We start from the raw sequence: 17,993 nt of genomic DNA, 5'->3' as shown, positions 1-17,993 counted from the left end.
TTTGTACCACTAAGCTAGTCCCAGATGCCTGCACTTGGCCCATATCCCTCTATACCCATCTTACCCATGTAACTGTCCAAATGCTTTTTAAAAGACAAATTTGTACCCGCCTCTACTACTGCCTCTGGCAGCTCGTTCCAGACACTCACCACCCTTTGAGTGAAAAAATTGCCCCTCTGGACCCTTTTGTATCTCTCCCCTCTCACCTTAAATCTATGCGCCCTCGTTATAGACTCCCCTACCTTTGGGAATAGATTTTGACTATCTACCTTATCTGTGCCCCTCATTATTTTATAGACTTCTGTAAGATCACCCCTAAACCTCCTACTCTCCAGGGAAAACAGTCTCAGTCTATCCAACCTCTCCCTATAAGTCAAACCATCAAGTCCCGGTAGCATCCTCGTAAATCTTTTCTGCACTCTTTCTAGTTTGAGGACTTATGATGAAGTGTGTGGAATCCTGAGTTCCTTCACCTTTTCAAAAGATGGATCTACAAGATGTCCAAGTCTGACAGGACAGAAAATTGTATTATATCACAGGGTCCACTTCAATCAGCCTGAGCAGATTTCCACTACACTTGTGTAAAAAAGAGCTTCCTAATTTCAATCCGAGACGCCCTAGCTCTAAATTTAAGTTTATGTCCTCTTGTTCTGGATTCCCCCACTGGAGAAAATAGTTTCTATTTCGACCCTATCGAGCCCCTTTATAATTTTAAATCCCTGGATCAGATCACCCCTCAACCTTCTAAACTCAAGTGAATGGAAACCAAGTTTATCCAGCCCGAGTATCATTCTGGTGAATCTGCACTGTCCCCCCTCCAAGGCCAATATATCCTTGGTGAGGATCAGTACTCCAGAGGGGCTCTGACCAAGACTCTGTCGAACTGAAGCATCACTTCCTTCCCTTTGTATTCCAGCCCTGGAGATAAAGGCCATTAATCTGTGATTGCTTTTTGTATCTGTGCACTCGCCTTCAGTGATTTGTGTACATGGACACCCAAATCTCTTTGCTCCTCCACCGTTCCCAATCTCTCACTTTAAGAAAATACTCCAATGTTTCCTTTTTGCATCCAAAGTGAATGATCTCACACTTCCCCACATTGAACTCCATCTGCCACAGTTTGTCCATTCACTTAAACAGTCCCTTTGTAACTTCCTGCTCCCATCTACATCACTTACTGTGCCTCATAACTTTGTGTCATCTGGAAACTTGGATCTACAACTCTCTATTCCTTCATCCAATTTATTGATAAATATGGTGAAAAGCTGAGGCCCCAGTGCAGATCCCTGGGAACACCACTTGTCATATCCCACCAATCAAAGAACTTTCCCTTTATCCCTACTCTCTTCTCCGACCTCCCAATCAATTACAACCCATGTCACAAGGTCACTTTCAATTGTGTGCATTTTATTTATTCTATTAATCTCTTGTGCTGAACCTTATCAAATGCCTTCTGGAAGTCCACATGGACAACATCCATAGACACTCCCCTGTCCACCTTGTTGGTTTCCTCAACAAATCCAGCTAAATTAGTCAGACATGACCTCCCCTTCACAAATCCAAGTTGACTCTCTTTGACCAGCTCAATTTGTGTCTCATGATAGATTTCAGTAAGTTCCCCACAACCGACGTTAAAATGACAGGTCTGTATTGTCCTGGTTTCTCCCTCCCTCCTTTTTTAAATAACGGAGTGACATTTTCAACATTTATATCCAAAGGCACAATTCCTGAGTCCAGAGAGCTTTGGGAAATTATAACTAATGCATCTCTAATTTCCCCAACTGTTTCCTTTAATACGATGGGGTGGATACCGTCAGGTCCGAGAGCAGTCTCCGTGGAGGGGGGTTATCACCTTTTACCTGAATACACCGATATTTTCGCCCACATTCATGTTAGTGTTTGGCGAACACTGTCTGATGTCTTTCACACACCTGTCGAACCTTGGGGTCAGAGGCGTAGGGGGTAATTTCACCTTCACTGCTTGGGCGGTAAACTGACGGAGCAGAAATTAAAATCGGGCCGGTTCTATAAGGGGCGGGTGATCCGCTCGACCAGTTCAGCCTCCAGCGATGGTGAAAATTTCCCTCCACGTGTTGTGAACCGGTGCAGTTTGAGACAATGGACCAACTTGTGGGCTTCGAAGATTGATATTAGGGCGGAGGTCAGGAAAAGTGTGGCCGATTTTAACTATCCCCGCCTGCCGGAAATGGGGTGGTAGAGGCGAGTAAATGGTGTCAGGTCACTTACCGCCCCTTTAACGTTGGAGTTCCTGCCTCCACCACCGTGGGTCGGGTCCTGAGAAGAGCGGCCGGAGCAACACCCACCTGTTTCCGGGTCAGACCACGTGTAATATGTAAATCAGAGTATTATGACGTATCTGGGACAGTATTCAAATTTGGTGACGAATGGGAGGAGGAGCCGCCCTATCGATGGGCATTGAGTGATCCAGAACACTGAGAAGTTTATTTTTAACTTATATTTTTTGGAGTAAGGATGAGCAGGAGAGCTTTCCCTTGGCCTGCTGAGGCCGTGAGAAATCTACCGGCCCCTGATCGTCTCAGAAATGTATCAGGAGGTTTCCTCATAGATCTGTGTAACCAGGCCCAGCCTCATGTCCCATTAAACTCCCTGCACTGAGTAAACATTGCTGCACAGCAGCTCAGAGAGGAAACGATCTCCGGAACTCCCCACTGGAGTTTGAAATTACATTAATATTTTACCGGTTAGTAACGGTCCGGGTGTTGGTCCATTATTATTCTGTTCTGGTCAAAACAAATGTCCCAATGAACAGGACGCTGTCTGACCCTGACAGCTCACCCTCAGTCCATCCCACCGGGCAGTGTGTGTGATGGGAAATAATCATCAATCGAAAAGGAGGATTTGATTTTATTCTTTTCAGGATTAAACATTTAATATTGAAATCATATTATTTCCAGACTGATAACAGCAAATAATTTCTTGTCAGAATCACATCTTGTATCATTTCACAACACCACATTTGTCGGGTAAAATATAATTCCTGTCTGCTTTTTTCCAAATTTATTTAAAGTATTCGATTGATATCAGTTACTTTAGTGAACTCATTGATGTCAATAGATAGTAAAATCAGGCGCGGTGAATAACGGGCGCCCGATCCGCTACCGCCCGTCTTAGGCCACCGCCAAACGTGAAACTCTAATTGACTCTAATTGACTTTTTATTTAATTTCGGATGGAAAGTCTTCAGACGTTTCTATGATTTAACTAATGTAACAATTAGATTCAGTGGGTATTTCATCCCGTTCTTCAGCTCCTCTCTGAATTTAGTCTGGGTCACAGCATAAATACACGTGTTGGTGCAGGAACTGAGAAGTTGAAGCATGAATCCGGTTGACTCAATGTCACTGACCGTATAGTACTGGGCGTTTGTTATATGCGGAGAGATAAAATAAAAAACGAGTGTGCTCCATAACAATATAAAACTGCCTGATATACTGAAGAGTAAAATGATGGATTTCCTTCGGTTCTCCATCTCTGGATCCTTGTGATTCTCTCCATTGCTGCGGCCCCGGAGACCCCTGCGGACTCTACTGGCCGCTAAAATGTGCCTGGCGGTGAGAACATTGAACAGTAAAATCAGAATGAATGGAAGACAAGGCATAAACACAAGATTAAACAAGTCAAACGCTGCCCATGCGGGTGAAGTGAAAAGGGTCGATTTCCAGGCACAACCCCGGGGTACATTGTCCATTATATATTCAGGGTCAAATGCAAAGTAGAAGGGAATGTTTAGCAAACAGCTCAGCGCACTCACCACCCCGATAACAACAGCCGCCGTTTTCTCGGTGCAATATTTTGTTTTCAGCTTCTGACAACAAATGGCCACAAATCGATCAAAGGTGAAAGCGACTGTGAACCAGACAGAGGTCGATATGGCCGCAAAACTCAGGGTGAGAATGAGACGACACACGGGGGTAATGGTCAAGAATGAAACTGGGAAATAAATCTCAACAATGCGCCACATTATGACATCAGTGATAACGACCAGGAGATCGGCCGCCGCCATTCCCACCAGGTAGCGAGTGATACATTTGGAGAGTCCGCACTTTCCTCGGGACAGGATCACAATCGCCACCAAGTTAACTGTAAGAAAGAGAAACGGAAGGAGAGAAATTACTGATCAGACCTAGAGCCAAAGCAGCAGTTTGAGAGGATCTGGGGTGAAATTTCCAGCTTTTTTGCTGCATCAAACGGTGGAAACTGATTCACTGACCTGGGCAGCGCTTTTGGGCAAAAAAAAGTTTTTAGACACAATTTTCAATCATGCATTGGGAAATTGATACAGAACGTGAATAAAATGATCACCGGATCGACTGGAAGGGCCGAGTGAGGGGGAAGTGCCAGTGGGGAAGGGAGAAGGGGCTGAAATGTGCGGGAATCCAACGGGCAAAATTCGGATTTGGCTCCAGAGGGACGGGAAAGTGAGCGAGGGCCGGAAAGGTGAGGGGACAGGAAGAGCTGCTGTTGGGTTTGTTGCTGTGGTTGAAGAGAGCCGACAGGGGCTGGCACAAAACGGGAAAGACCGAGATCCGCGGCGGTGTTTTTGAGGCTTTGAATCGGATTGGAAGAGGCAGCTGGAGGCCGAGCCAGTGAGAGAGAGGGAGGGATACGAGGAAAAGGACATGGACGAGGTGGAGGGGAGTGAGGAGCAGATGGTTTGGGAAAGGGGATAAACAGAAGTAACGGATGAGGAGACAGAGGATTCAATGCAGTGGGTGGAGAGGGTGGGATTCACAGGGAGAGACTGCAGCAGAGTGTGAGAGGAAATCTATTTTATAGGTCCCACTCACACAATCCAAACAATAAATTCAACCATTGATTTCTGTGGTTATTGTTGTCAGGGAATATTTCGTTCATTACATAATGTTTCAATAAATTGACTTTGCACATTTGATGAAAACTCAATCAAAATGCATTAATTGAATTAGCTTCGTTCTTTAATGAATTAAGCTGACACATAGCTTCTAGAATAGAGTATCCTAATAATTCAATGCGATCAAGAAATCACTGATTTTATTCTTTGAATGCATTTCAATTAAATTCAAGTAAATTGAACATTCACGTAAACAGACTGAGGACCTGATAGCGATAACCACATCCGGAGCGAGCACAATAAAACTCTCACAATCTGACAACATCCTAATAACACCTTCAAGTGACATTTCCTTTACATAATTGCACTGGAAGTTTCAGCAGTTTATTCCGATGAATTATTCACAACACTGCTGCTCTCTATGTCTCTCTCATTCTCTGTGTGCCTCTCTCTCTCCCTTTCTCACGTTCCTTCTCCCCCTCTCTTTCGTTTTCCTTCTCAGTCACGTTCTCTTTCGCACCTCTCTATCTCTCCGCACTCTCTCTACTCTCTTTCTCAATGACCCTTTTCACATCCGAGTAAATCCTAACATCCCGCGCCTGCTTTCTCCTCACCAGCCCAGCGTTCCAACGATCCTATTCTTGGTGTAAGTTTGTTAAATGGTGAACCCTCTGTGAACAGTTTAATGTTTCTACAGATCATCCTGTTCTCCACCTGTTCACCGACACTGTTCACTTCATCTACAATGCATGGAGTGAACAGAATCGAATCCCTCTCCCAGTCACACCTCACAACAATTGAAATTCCTTCTCCTGTAATTACAAAGTACAGCGTTAGATGGCGGCATTGTTCAATTAACAAAACGCCAACATCACCGCTCCTGCGAAAAATCGACAGATAAATGGAAGGGCCCATGATTCCAACAGATAAAGTGCAAACTGATACAACATAACATCAAAACATTGCATTTTACAGTGAATTCATCGACAGTGAAGCAGAGAATGAGGTGTAAAAGGATCAGCAGCAAACTCAGTTCAATAGGCAGACATCTGAAGCGGCGTCAGATACACACACAATTAAATAAACTTTCAGAATAGTGATAACCAATAAATACATTGAAATCCCAGTTAAACTGAACCATATTATTGTGGAGGGAAGGCATTGCGCTGCCTCCTTGTAACACTGAGACCGTGAGCTGTCTCATTATCAATCACTAAAAACACGTTTATGAAAAAAATATTCCAGGACAGGTTAGTTCCACAACATGAAACTGTGAACAACTCCTGATGGTCTGATACCAGCTCTTAGCCCAGACACCTGATTCCAATACATTCAGCACAGAGAATAATCCAGTAACAATGCCAGAATTGGATAAACAAAATCGTAAAGCATATAATGCAGCTGCTCCAAGACCAAAAGAGCAGAGACTGAGGACAGAACAGTCCACTGTGTAATACATGATGGGAGAAAAAAAAAGTATAAAGTACAGCAGCAGATTTAATAACGATTTACACCATGAACAGCTGAGATGATGGCTTACCTGGAACTCCAACGGCTGCGAGAACAGGATAATAAATACATTCTATCAGATACATTACTGAATATCCCATTTCTGTGAGAAGCAATGATTTCTGTTGGCCTGGAAACCGCAGCTCCGGCAGGCACTCTGTGTGGATTCATTACAGCGATCCCTGATTTATACAGGGGGTAAATCTCCACTGACACGGTTATACCCCTGATCATTGCTATTAGTTACAGTCATTTGAACAAACAGGCCACATCAGCAGCTTTGACTCCGATGTAAATGATGACGTGGATATATCACAAACTTCTCAAAGTTCAGAACCTTGTCTTAATGAGACCTCTCTCCGGAATAAAGTGAAAAGCTGTGCTCAGAAAGGACTGGTCCAACAACAATGAGCGGCTTCATTTACAGTTTTCATATAATTGTATTGACCATGTTCACTTTTACCGATTCAATTATAAATTTTATAGATTTCTCCACATTATACATTGAATCCAGGGACACAAGCAGACCCGTTTCACTCTGTTCCTGCAGTTTCCCAGTGAAAATATGAATGTTGACACGAAGACAGCCTCTAAAAGAGACCCCATCCTTTCAGGCAGTGCTTGACAACACTCCGTGTGAAAAATGTTCTCCTTATTTCCCCTCTAGTTGTTTTGCCAATTATTGTAAACCGATGACCTCTGTTTATCAATCCAATTATTTAATTACCCCTATTTGCTCTATAAAAACGCCTCATTATTTTGATCACCTCTTTTTGATCTCCCCTTAACCTTTTCTGCTCTATGGAGAACAAGCCCAGCTTCTCCAATCCCTCCACATAACTGAAGTCCCTCATCCCTGGTATCACACTGGTAACTCTCCTCTGTACCCTCTCCAAGGCCTTTACATCCTTCTCAAAATGTGGTGCCCAGTGTTGGATACAATACTCCAGCTGAGGCCCAACCAGTCTTTTGTAAGGGTTTAACATGACTTCCCTATATTTTTATTCAATGCCCCTCTTTTACAAACCCATGTATCCCATCCGCTTGCTTAACCACCTTATCAACTTGCTCTGCCACCTTCAAAGATTTGTGAATATGCGCCCCCAGGTCCCTCTGCTCTTCCACCACCCCCAAAATATTACATTGAGTTCCATCGAGTTACTTCGAAATTACAGCACAGAAACAGGCCATTCGGTCCAACTTGTTTATGCCAGCATGTATGCTCCATACGAGCCTCCTCCCTCCCTACTCCATCTAACCCGATCAGGATACGATATTCCATTATGCCTCTTGTGCTCATCTACCTTCCCCTTAAATGCATCGACGTTATTTCCCTCAACTACTCCTTGTGGTAGCGCATTGCACATTCTTACCACTCGTTCGGTAAAGAAGTTTCACCTGAATTCCATATTGGATTTATTAGTGACAGTCTTATATTTATGAACTCTAATTTTATACTCCCTCCCAAGTGGAAGCATTTTCTCTTCATCTACCCGACCAAATTCTATCATTATCTTAAAGAATTCTATCAGGTCACCCCTCAGCCTTCTCTTTTCAAAAGAAAAGAGTCCCAGCCTGTTCAGCCTTTCCTGATTAGGAAAACCCCTCAGTTCTGGTATCATCCCTGTGAATCTTTTCTGCACCCTCTCCAATCCCTGTATATCCTTTCTATAATATGGAGACCAGACTGTGCACAATAATCCAAGTGTGGCCGAACCAAGGTTCCACACAAGTTTAACATAACTTCTTTGTTTATCAATTCTATCCCTCGAGAATTCAACCCCAGTGTTTGACTCGCCTTTTTGTAAACCTGCGTCGCTACTTTTAGTGATTGGTCTGTTTGTGCCACAAAATTTTATTAAAATTTCAAAATATGCTTTATTTCATAAAATTTAATGATACACACATTTCAATGAAAATGTCACAATTACCGTTCAAAACAATACAATACAGATCGTGCACACTAAGATCTCATTATTACAATTCAAAACACAGTACATATGTTCAAATACATTCTGTACCATACAAAGTGACATGTCCTTACATGGTCGCCTTTCCTCAAAGAACCTTTTCGGAGGCAGCAACTCACTTCAGTGCGTCCCTCAAAACATACTCCTGGACCTTGGAGTGTGCCATTCGGCAACAGTCGGTCGTGGACAGCTCCTTCAACTGGAATCCAAGGAGGGAGTGGCCCTGGGAGTCCTCAACATTGACTCTGGACCCCATGAAATCTCATGGCATCAGGTCAAACATGGGCAAGGAAACCTCCTGCTGATTACCACCTACCGTCCTCCCTCTGCTGATGAATCAGTCCTCCTCCATGTTGAGCACCACTTGGAGGAAGCACTAAGGGTAGCAAGGGCACAAAATGTACTCTGGATGGGCGACTTCAATGTCCATCACCAAGAGTGGCTCGGTAGCACCACGACAGACTGAGCTGGCCGAGTCCTAAAGGAAATAGCTGCCAGACTGGGCCTGCGGCAGGTGGTGAGCGAACCAACACGAGGGAAAACCTGCTTGACCTCGTCCTCACCAATCGACCTGTCGCAAATGCATCTGTCAATTACAGTATTGGTCGGAGGGACCACCGCATCGTCCTCGTGGGGATGAAGTCCCGTGTTCGCACTGAGGACACCATCCAACGTGTTGTGTGGCACTACCAACGTGCTAAATGGGATAGATTCAGAACATAGAATCATAGAATCATAGAAGTTTACAACATGGAAACAGCCCCTTCGGCCCAACATGTCCATGTCGCCCAGTTTATAACACTAAGCTAGTCCCAATTGCCTGCACTTGGCCCATATCCCTCGATACCCATCTTACCCATGTAACTGTCCAAATGCTTTTTAAAAGACAAAATTGTATCCGCATCTACTAATGCCGCTGGCAGCTCGTTCCAGACACTCACCACCCTTTGAGTGAAAAAATTGCCCCTCTGGACCCTTTTGTATCTCTCCCCTCTCACCTTAAATCTATGCCCCCTCGTTATAGACTCCCCTACCTTTGGGAAAAGATTTTGACTATCGACCTTATCTATGCCCCTCATTATTTTATAGACTTCTATAAGATCACCCCTTAACCTCCTACTCTCCAGGGAAAAAAGTCTCAGTCTATCCAACCTCTCCCTATAAGTCAAACCATCAAGTCCCGGTAGCATCCTAGTAAATCTTTTCTGCACTCTTTCTAGTTTAATAATATCCTTTCTATAATAGGGTGACCAGAACTGTACACAGTATTCCAAGTGTGGCCTTACTAATGTCTTGTACAACTTCAACAAGACATCCCAACTCCTGTATTCAATGTTCTGACCAATGAAACCAAGCATGCTGAATGCCTTCTTCACCACCCTATCCACCTGTGACTCCACTTTCAAGGAGCTATGAACCTGTACTCCTGGATCTCTTTGTTCTTTAACTCTCCCCAACGCCCTACCATTAACGGAGTAGGTCCTGGCCCGATTCGATCTACCAAAATGCATCACCTCACATTTATCTAAATTAAACTCCATCTGCCATTCATCGCCCCACTGGCCCAATTTATCAAGATCCCGTTGCAATCCTAGATAACCTTCTTCACTGTGCACAATCCCACAATTTTGGTGTCATCTGCAAACTTACTAACCATGCCTCCTAAATTCTCATCCAAATCATTAATATAAATAACAAATAACAGCGGACCCAGCACCGATCCCTGAGGCACACCGCTGGTCACAGGCCTCCAGTTTGAATAACAACCCTCTACAACCACCCTCTGTCTTCTGCCGTCAATCCAATTTGTATCCAATTGGCTACCTCACCTTGGATCCCGTGAGGTCTAACCTTATCTAACAACCTACTATGTGGTACCTTGTCAAAGGCTTTGCTAAAGTCCATGTAGACCACGTCTACTGCACAGCCCTCATCTATCTTCTTGATCTAGCAGCTCAAAACTGGGCATCCGTGAGGCAATGTGAGCCAGCGGCAGCAGCAGAATTGTATTTCAGCACAATCTGTAACCTCATGGCCCAGCATATTCCTCACTCTACCATTACCAACAAGCCAGGGGATCAATCCTAGTTCAATGAAGGGTGTAGCAGAGCATGCCAGGGGCAGCACCAGGCGTACCTAAAAATGAGGTGCCACCCTGGTGAAGCTACAACTCAGGAGTACATGCATGCTGAACAGCGGAAGCAACATGCTACAGACAGAACTAAGCGAGTTCACAACCAACGGCTCAGATCAAAGCTCTGCAGTCCTGCCACATCCAGTCGTGAATGGTGGTGGACAATTAAACAACTAACGGGAGGAGGAGGCTCTGTGAACATCCCCATCCTCAATGATGGTGGAGTCCAGCACATGAGTGCAAAAGACAAGGCTGAAGCGTTTGCAACCATCTTCAGCCAGAAGTGCCGAGTAGATGATCCATCTCGGCCTCCTCCTGATATCTCCACCATCACAGAAGCCAGTCTTCAGCCAATTCGATTCACTCCAAGTGATATCAAGAAACGGTTGAGTGCACTGGATACAGCAAAGGCTATGGGCCCCGACAACATCCCAACTGTCGTGCTGAAGACTTGTGTTGCAGAACTAGCTGCGCCTCTAGCCAAGCTGTTCCAGTGCAGCTGCAACACTGGCATCAACCCCACAATGTGGAAAATTGCCCAGGTATGTCCTTTCCACAAAAAGCAAGACAAATCCAATCCGGTCAATTACCGCCCTATCAGTCTGCTCTCAATCATCAGCGAAGTGATGGAAGGTGTCATCGACAGTGCTATCAAACGGCACTAACTCACCAATAACCTGCTCACCGATGCTCAGTTTGGGTTCCGCCAGGACCACTCGACTCCAGACCTCATTACAGCCTTGGTCCAAATATGGACAAAAGAGCTGAATTCCTGAGGTGAGGTGAGAGTGACTGCCCTTGACATCAAGGCAGCATTTGACCGAGTTTGGCACCAAGGAGCCCTAGTATATAGATGTCAATGGGAATCAGGGGGAAAACTCTCAAGTGGCTGGAGTCATACCGAGCATAAAGGAAGATGGTAGTGGTTGTTGGAGGCCAATCATCTCAGCCCCAGGGCATTGCTGCAGGAGTTCATCAGGGAAGTGTCTTAGTCCCAAGCATCTTCAGATGCTTCATCAATGACCTTCCCTCCATCATAAGGTCAGAAATGGGGATGTTCGCTGATGATTCCTCAGTGTTCAGTTCCATTCGCAACCCCTCAGATAATGAAGCAGTCCGAGCCCGGATGCAGCAAGACCTGGACAACATCCATGCTTGGACTCATAGGTGGCAAGTAAAATTCGCGCCAGACAATTGCCAGGCAATGACCATCTCCAACAAGAGAGAGTCTGACCACCTCTCCTTGACATTCAACGGCATTACAATCGCCAAATCCCCCACCATCAACAACCTGGGGGTCACCATTGACCAGAAACTTAAATGGACCAGCCACATCAATACAGTGGCGATAAAAGCAGGTCAGAGGCTGGGTATTCTGTAGCGGGTGACCCACCTCCTGACTCCCCAAAGCCTTTCCACCATCTACAAGGCACAAGTCAGGAGTGTGATGGAATACTCTCCACTTGCCTGGATGAGTGCAGCTCCAACAACACTCAAGAAGCTCGTCACGACACAGGACAAAGAAGCCCGCTTGATTGGCACCCCATCCACCACCCTAAACATTCACTCCCTTCACCACCGGCGCACTGTGGCTGCAGTGTGTACAATCCACAGGATGCACTGCAGCAACTCGCCAAGGCTTCTTCGACAGCACCTCCCAAACCCGCGACCTCTACCACCTGTAAGGACAAGAGCAGCAGGTATATAGGAACAACAGCACCTGCACGTTCCCCTTCCAAGTCACACACTATCCCGACTTGGAAATATATCACCGTTCCTTCATCGTCGCTGGGTCGAAATCCTGGAACTCCCGTCCTAACAGCACCGTGGGAGAACCTTCACCACACGGACTGCAGCGTTTCAAGACGGCGGTTCACCACCACCATCTCAAGGGCAATTAGGGATGGGCAATAAATGCCGGCCTCACCAGCGATGCCCACATCCCATGAACGAATAAAAAAACACACGTAGCGTTGTAAATAAAGTTCGTGAGCTGCAGGCTCAAGTCGCCACATGGGACTATGATCTAGTGGCAATAACAGAGACGTGCTTCAAAGAAGGGGAGGATAATATTCAAAAATATTTATTTACAAAGTCGTCACCTTGTCGCTCGGTTGAAAATGTAGTCAACTTGAAATTGTAGTAAGCAGTGAGGAGGATAGTAGCAGACTTCAGACAGACTGGTAATAAAATGGGCAGACACATGGCAGATGACATTTAATACAGAGACGTGTGAAGAGATGCATTTTGGGAGGAAGAATGAGGCGAGGCAATATAAACGAAATAGTGCAATTTTAAAGGTGTTGCAGGAACAGACAGACCTGGGGGTGTATGTGCACAAATCATGATAGGTGGCAGTGCAAGTCAATAAATCTGTTAAATAAACCTTATAGGATCATTGGCTTTAAAAATAGAGGTATAGGGAAAAGAAGCAAAGAGGTTATGCTAAACCTTTATAAATCATTGTTTTGACCGCAGCTGAAGTGCTGCGTCCAATTCTGGGCACCACATTTTAGGAAGGATGTCAAGACCTTACAGAAGGTACAGAGGAAATTTATTGGAATGATACCAAGGATAGGGAACGTCAATTAATTGGAGAGACTAGAGAAGCTGGAATTGTTCTCCTTCGAGCAGAGAATGTTAAAGGGCCATTTCATAGAGGTGTTCAAAATCATGAAGGGTTTTGATAGAGTAAATAAGGAGAACATGTTTCCACTGGCAGAAGAGTCGGTGGCCAAAGGGTCAGATTGAAAATTATTGGTAAAAGAACCAGAGACGAGATGAGGAGAATTTGTGTGCACAGTGAGGTCTAACAAGATGTCCGTTTGCAAATAATTCCAATAATCCATGGTCACTATCAAAAGGTGGCCTTGAACCCATTGACACAAAACAGCGTGAAAAGTTCTTCAAAATGCACAAAAGCCCCGTTTTGGGACTGAGTGAAACCGTCACTGAAAGATAAAGGAAAGCAGCTGGGTTTGGTGTGTGTCCAAACACTGTGCATTTTTACAGATTCCCACATCTCCACACCATGAAACAGAATTGCATTAGAAGTGTCGGAGCTCTATTATGGGATGGATGGATGGATGCATTAACGGTGGGAATTGATATGGAAACATTGGGGATTAAAAGCTTCATGCTGATCCCAACGGGCAACTGCAGCACTGAGTTTATTGAAGGACATTAGTCTCCACCCACTGTACAGATCTATATCTCAGTGATATGGTCAGCTCGAGCATACTGAATGAGGAAGTGGAGTCTAAATAATGAGAACCGAATGGTGTTAGAATCCACTGGAAACCGGTACTTTGAGAGACACTTTACTCACTGTCACGAACATCATAATATGAGTGTCATCGCTTTGGAGGGCGGACTAAAAATACAAGATAAATAAGTAAAGAATTTGAAAATATTATATGGTACATTTTGGTAGAAGGATTAAGGAGGCCACGTACTCCCTGGAAAATAAGAGTCTAAATTGGATACAGGAGCGAAGCAATGTAGGGGTACAGATTCACAAATCATTAACAGCAGCAAATAAAGTTAACAAGGCCATAAATTACAAACAAAGCACTGGGGTTCATTTCTAGAGCAATAGAATTGAAAAGCAGATGAGTTATGTTAAACTTATATAGAACCTTGGTTAGACCACACTTAGAATCCTGTGCACACTTCTGGTCGCCATATTAAAAAAAGGATGCAGAGGCAGTGTAGAAGGTGCAAAAAAGATTTACAAGAATGAAACCAGAACTGAGTGGTTACGCCCATCAGGAAAGATTGAACATGCTGGGGATCTTTTCTCGAGGAAAGAGAAGGCTGAGGGGTGAGATGATAGAGGTTTTAAACATTATAAAGTGGTTCGATAGGGTCATAGTAGGGAAGACATTTCCACTTGTGAGACAGTCCAAATCCAGGAGCCCGAACTATAGAATGGTCACAATAAATCAAATAGGGAATTCAGGAGAAACTTCTTTACCCAGAGAGTGGTGAGAATGTGAGACTTGCTATCACATGGAGTAGTTGGGGCAAATAGTATAGATGCCTTTAAGGGGAGGCTCGATAGGTACATGAGAGATAAAGGTGTAGAAGGAAATGCTGATCGGGTTAGCTGATGTAGGATGGGGCGAGACTCGCGTGGAGCATAAACACCGGCACAGACCAGTTACGCCGAATGGACTGTTTCCATGCTGTAAATTCGAAATAATCCTCTGTAACATCAGACTGAAGTTAGCAGTGAGAGCAAATACATCAAACGGAAAACTGTGGTGAAACATATTAAACGTAAATTCACTGTGTCAATCTTTCTGATATGCTTTCAACCGAAAGTTAATTTCAAATAATTATTTAATTGTTTGAAAACCACCAATATTACAGGGGTAGTAACAGACTTATTCTTGGGCATTGATTTATGAATAAAATTCAATTCAAGTCACTGAAAATACATAGAAATATTTAATATTGCAACTAACATCTCCTAAGCTATAAATAAGGAGATGTATTTAGGTACAGTATTCAATCAGAATGGGAGAAAGCAGAGGAAACAAACAGTCTCACGGCAGTTTTGCAAGAGGAGGACAGTACCTGAGGAAACTGACCATTCACAATTTCAGCTGGTTTGGGGCCCGGAATGGAAGTTGTGTAGTCAGCTGTTTATTCCGAATAAGGTCAAGGGAGCAGGAGGTGGGTCTAATGGACAAGCTCAGCTCGGAAAGTACATGCGTGGAGATCGGAGGGAAACTAGAAAAAGGCTCAGGATCAGGGCTGGATGACGGGAGAGCCTGAGGAGAGGTTGGGCTTGGTGATATTGGGAATTGTGGGATTTTGCAGAGGCACCTGAATGGATGGTCTTAATCTTAGTGACTTCAGTTGTGTGGAGAGACTAGAGAAACTGGGATTGTTCTCCTTACAGCAGAGAAGGTTAAGTGGAGATTTAATAGGGGTGTTCAAAATTATGAAGGGTTTTGATCGAGTATGTTGGGAGAAACTGTTCCTACTGGCAGGGAAGTGTAAAGGCAGACCGAATAGAGCTATTCAAAATAATGAGGGGCTTTGATAGAGCAAGTAGAGTGAAATTGTTTCCGCTGGCAAGTGGTCTGTAACCAGAGGTCAGATTTCAAATAGTTGGCAAAAGAACTAGAGGGAAATGAGGAGAAATGTTTACATATGAGGTTTGCGAAGATCTGGAACACACTACCTGAAAGGGTGATGGAAGCAGATTCCATCGGAACTTTCAAAGGGCAATTGGACATGTACTTGAAGGGGACTAATTTGCAGGGTTATGGAGAAAAAAAAATTGGGGTGTGTTACTAATTTGGATAGCTCGTTCAAGGAGCCAGCATAGACTCGACGGGCCGAAAGGCCTCCTTCCACGTTGTAAGATTCTATGATTCTATGATTCTTGTCAACTTGAAATTTTAGTAAACAGTGAGAAGGATATTGGCAGAGCTCAGGAGGACATTGGTCGATTCGTGAAATGGGGAAACACATGGCAGATGACATTTAATGTAGAGAAGTGTGAAATGATGTATTTTGGAAAGAAGAGTGCGAAGAGGCAATATAACCTAAATGATCAAATTGCACAGCGGGAGCATTAACAGAGAGACCTGGGGATTCACATACAGAAATCATTGAAGGTGGTAGTTGGAGATTAAACGGTAAATGCCGACCCTCCTGCCACTGGAAACAGTCTCTCCCCAACTACTCGATTAAAACCTTTCATTATTTTTTTCTGAGCAACGGTCAGCAGTAGCACTGTGTTTGTTGAAGGACATTAGTCTCCACCCACTGTGCAGATCTATATCTCAGTGATGTGGTCAATTGCAGCATACTGAAGGAGGAGGTGGAGTCTAAATAATGAGAACAGAATGGTGTTTGAACTCACTGGGAACCGATACTTTTACAAACAGTTTACTCATTGTTACAAATGTCACAATTCGGGTGAACGGTATGGAAGGAGGAAGTAAATTGAACATGAATAAGTAAAGAATCTGAAAATATTGCAGGCAGAATTTAACAGTGACCTCAAATATTTTGAACGGAAGCCAATGGTTTCAGCTCAGAAGCGCTTCACCTCGGACAAAGAGGAAGTTTAACCGCTGACAGTAAGGACAGTCAGCAGAACAAGAATGTGTTTAAACACACTGAATGAAAATTCATTGTGCCAATCTTTCTGATTTTCTTCCAAGTGATGGTTACAGTCATTAATTCTTTGAAAGCAACCACTATTAGAGGTGCAGTAACAGATATATTCTCAGGCATTCATTTATTAATAAAATACAATTCAAGACACTTAAAATAAATAAAAATATTTAATATTGCAACTACCATCTCCGAAGCTACAATTAAGGAGATCTATTTAGGGACAACACTCAAACAGAATGGGAAACCCTGACATTAAGAACAGTGCAGTAGATGTGTTGAAATATTTTGAATGAAAAGACATTGTGGCAATTTTTCTGATAGGCTTTTAACCAAATAATTAATTAATTCTTTGAAAACCACCCCTAATAGTGGTGCAGTGGCACACTGATTATCAGGCATTCATTTATTAATAAAATTGAATTGAATTCACTTGAAATTGATAGAGATGTTTAATATTACACCTAATATCTCCTAAGCTAGCAATAAGTGGATATATTAGATTGTGCCCCCTTGTTCTCCATTTCACCACCATAACTGAATAAGGTCTATCGAGAGGTGTAAATTTGGAACTAATTCCATTAAACTATGGTAATTATCAATAGGTGTCCTTGGGTCTAATTACAAAAAACAGCATGAAAAGTTGGAGATAAGGGGTTAATGCTGCGCCCAACTTGCAGCTGCAGCACTGTGTTCATTGAGGAACTTTAGTCTCCACCCATTGTGTAGATCTGTATCTTAGTGACATGGTCAATTCCAGCACAGTGAAGGAGGAAGTGGAGTTAAAATAAATTCCTAAAACTGAATGCCGCCTGAGTTATTCACCAGAAACATTTATTCGTACAGACAGTTCACACGCACATAAATACCACAAAACCCCTAAAATCGAGATGCAAGATGGAATAGAGAATGAAAAATAATCAAGCAAACTGAAAATGACCAGTACTGAAGAGAACAGTAAGAGCAGTTGGCTTCCTGGCGGAAGAAAGCGATTTCAACTCAGCGGTGGGTTAGTTCAAAGAAAGAGGAACTTAACCTCTGACAGAGCGAACAATGTCTCAGCACCAACTGAGCAGCTAAAAATATATTTACGAGTTTATCCACTGAATGTGTTAAAATGTTTCTTCTCCCCTTTTTTCTCTCTGTCTCCCCCAAAGACGTGTATTCACGAAGGGAGTTGCTCAGGGCCGCCCTCCAATACCCCACCGCATTATCTGCTCATGTCTGAGTGCAGGGGGTTGATTGACCTGAGGTCAGCCGTGGTGACCCCTGGATAACTGCACCCACCTGACGCGCATGATCACTTCCAAGCCTGGACCACATCGCATCATAGAATCACAGAATCATAGATGGTTACAGCACGGCAGGAGGTCATTCGGCCCATCAAGTCC

At 43.8% G+C, this 17,993-nt stretch overlaps 1 protein-coding gene across 1 annotated transcript in view; it reads left to right on the top strand.

Moving 5' to 3' along the window:
- Positions 1-17,993, top strand: part of LOC137316682 (zinc finger protein 850-like) — a gene marked incomplete at its 5' end in the record, with an annotated part of 239,239 nt that overhangs the window by 210,953 nt on the left and 10,293 nt on the right. The gene's annotated exons all lie outside the window — the stretch shown is intronic.

This window comes from Heptranchias perlo, unplaced genomic scaffold (genome assembly GCF_035084215.1).
Source record: "Heptranchias perlo isolate sHepPer1 unplaced genomic scaffold, sHepPer1.hap1 HAP1_SCAFFOLD_60, whole genome shotgun sequence".
Classification (NCBI taxonomy): domain Eukaryota; kingdom Metazoa; phylum Chordata; class Chondrichthyes; order Hexanchiformes; family Hexanchidae; genus Heptranchias; species Heptranchias perlo.
This window is presented reverse-complemented; position numbering and strand designations above follow the sequence as displayed.